A 2,670-nucleotide genomic window follows, 5' to 3' on the forward strand; every position below is an offset into this window, starting at 1 on the left:
CGCTGACGGAATATACCTTCCCGTTGGACGTGGTTTAACAACCGTAGTCGGCTTCGACGCCGCCATAGTTTCAACAGTAGGCTTGCGTTCGACAACTGGGTTCGCAACGCTCTGTTTTGCTGCAGAAGATGTAGTCTGTCTGCTATAGTTCACGTGAGGACGGCTTCTCATTTCTGCTACAGCTTGCCGCACCCTCTGACGTACTTGTAATCCTTGGAGGTTGTTGGGATCGCGGCTGATTGAGTCGAGCATGCTGTGAAGCTGCAACCCGCGTCTGTTATGGGCGTCGAGTTCCAAAGAAGCGTGTAACTTTGCTCGATGGCGAGATATGTCTTGAAGCAGACGGCGGACTTCGTTGACGTAGCTGGACTGGAACTGTTCTCTGCTGCTGCGCAAAGTTTCCGTCCTTCTCATGGCTGCAGTCGTTAGTGGGACATCATTAGGTGATTGTAGAAAATGCGTCGAAATTACGCACAAACAATAAGCAACCTTTCAAACGGACGCCATAGTTAGAATGGGCTTGGATTGGCTTGGATAAAGAAGCTAAATATTGGATTGCACAACGTGGCCGACAGCAGATGAAATCTGTCTAGGCGCGCGAAAACTAAAACGTCGTGGTTTACATTACCGCACAGTACCTCCCCTCCAGTGCTTCCCAGGTACAGCGGGCGGTCGTAAAGGGGCTCAGGAACTGGAGAAAAAGAGAAAAGGGGACTGCGACAGCTCCCGCTGATGTTGCTTCCCGAATTTTGGGCAGTGTTGGCAAGGAAGTATATACTTCTTCCCTTCGCCACGGCATACTTGTGCGAACTTGGCTTACTCCACCCCGAGACTGGGAGGTGACAAGGGTTCGAATCCCCGCACCAGCTGTCTGAGGTTTTCCATGGGTTTTCAGCAGGACTTTCCAGACGACCGTCGGCACAGTTCCTCCTGAAGTCGGCCCAGGACGCACACTAAAACCCCCTGTCCTCCACTCCTTCCTGCTGTCCCCTCTCCATCTGTTCACATCTGTACGTCGCTCATAGCCACAGTTGCTTCGCGGCGCTAACACGTAACTTAAAAAGAAAGGATTGGCTTACTCCGATGGCGTCGTTGAAAACAAAGTACAAGTCGTAGCTCAAACCGGAGCTACTAGCCGGAACTGAGACATGCTGTGCCCCTGGTGTCGTTTTGACAAACTGCAAACAAGCTCACTTTGAATCATTACAAACAGTCATACTTGCTGGCATGTGGCATGACAGACGGTGCAGAAAACAATGCTCTCAGCCTTCTTCTTCTTCTTTTTTTTTTTTTTTTATTTCCTAAAGCGCACGTGTCGCAGCCTCCTATCCAGGCTTATGAGGATACACTGGCGACTTCAAACTCCTTTCATTTCACACTACGCTGTCATGCTACAAAATGCATGAAAAACGATCCTGGAACAAATAACCGAGTATTTCGCCCGCGTTCTTTGACAAAGTGGAAAGTTCAACGGCCTCGTAAACTACCAGAACGGCGACGAAGCAAGCGACATGAAACGTGCGTCCTTCATTTTTTTTTTTTTTTTTCATTGAATCCCAATAGATGTCGTAAACTACGTTGTACAAATATCATTTACGGGCCCTCGTGGCCGATGCACGTCACCGTAATGGAATGAATGGTGCTTCGACATCTGTTTCTACAACTACACCGATCACATGGGGTCGACCCCCGACAGGTAGTTTTCTTGGACTACCCAATCCTAGAGCAAGAGCACACCCCTTCCCTCTCCTGTGCCACCATCATCTCTCCTCTCCCTCTTTCACCCCCTCTTCCCCTTCCCCAGGATGCACCGAGACGCCTCTACAGAGCAGGCTGACCGCACTTCCGCCTACATCACCCCCCTCCCCCCCCCCCCCCCACACACACCGACCAGGCAGCGGTAGAGATCCGCTCCTTTCCACACCAATGTCGGCACAGTTCCCCCTGAAGTCGGCCCAGGACGCATGCTAACCCCCTGTACCCAAGGGCGGATTTAAGGGGGACTGGGGGCGACCGCCTCCCATACGGCTGTGTTCCCTATGTAAAAACCCTATCTCCTGCACCTGGATGATGCTGTGCCGCAAAGCACGAAATTTCCTTTAGACACCCCCCCCCCCCTGACAGGCCCTTAAATCCGCCCCTGCCTGTACCCGAACCCCTTCCTCTCTCCATCTGTCCATATCTGTACGCCGCACATAGCCACAGTTGCTTCGCAGCGCTAACACGGAATTTAAAAAAAAAATCTGCTCCTGTCCCGATTTGGCTGGAAGACTTTTGATTCATAATTTCGACACTGGTCGTGAGGTTTTCCTTTTTTTTTCTCTCTCTCTCCCTCAATGTCGCACTCTGCAAGTGTGATTTACGAGTCACCGCTATGGGCAATTCGCACAAGACGTCGTCCCCACTGATGGCAATAAATTTGCTTATCCTTGGAATAAGGCGTGGTAGAACTGCAGAAATGAAACAGAGCCAGTGTCGCGGTTACAAATATTCAACTGCCATAATCTCCCCCGTTGGGCAATAAAACTTTGTGCCGCCTCAAGAAATCGTTTTATTGCGGATGGCGCCTGCGGTACTGCACTTTGGACTTCAATATTCACAAAAAAATAATAATAAAATAAAAATAATAAAATAGAAAAGGAAGGAGAAGAAGAAGAGCATCTAGACTGA

The sequence above is a fragment of the Ornithodoros turicata genome, chromosome 6 (genome assembly GCF_037126465.1).
Source record: "Ornithodoros turicata isolate Travis chromosome 6, ASM3712646v1, whole genome shotgun sequence".
Classification (NCBI taxonomy): domain Eukaryota; kingdom Metazoa; phylum Arthropoda; class Arachnida; order Ixodida; family Argasidae; genus Ornithodoros; species Ornithodoros turicata.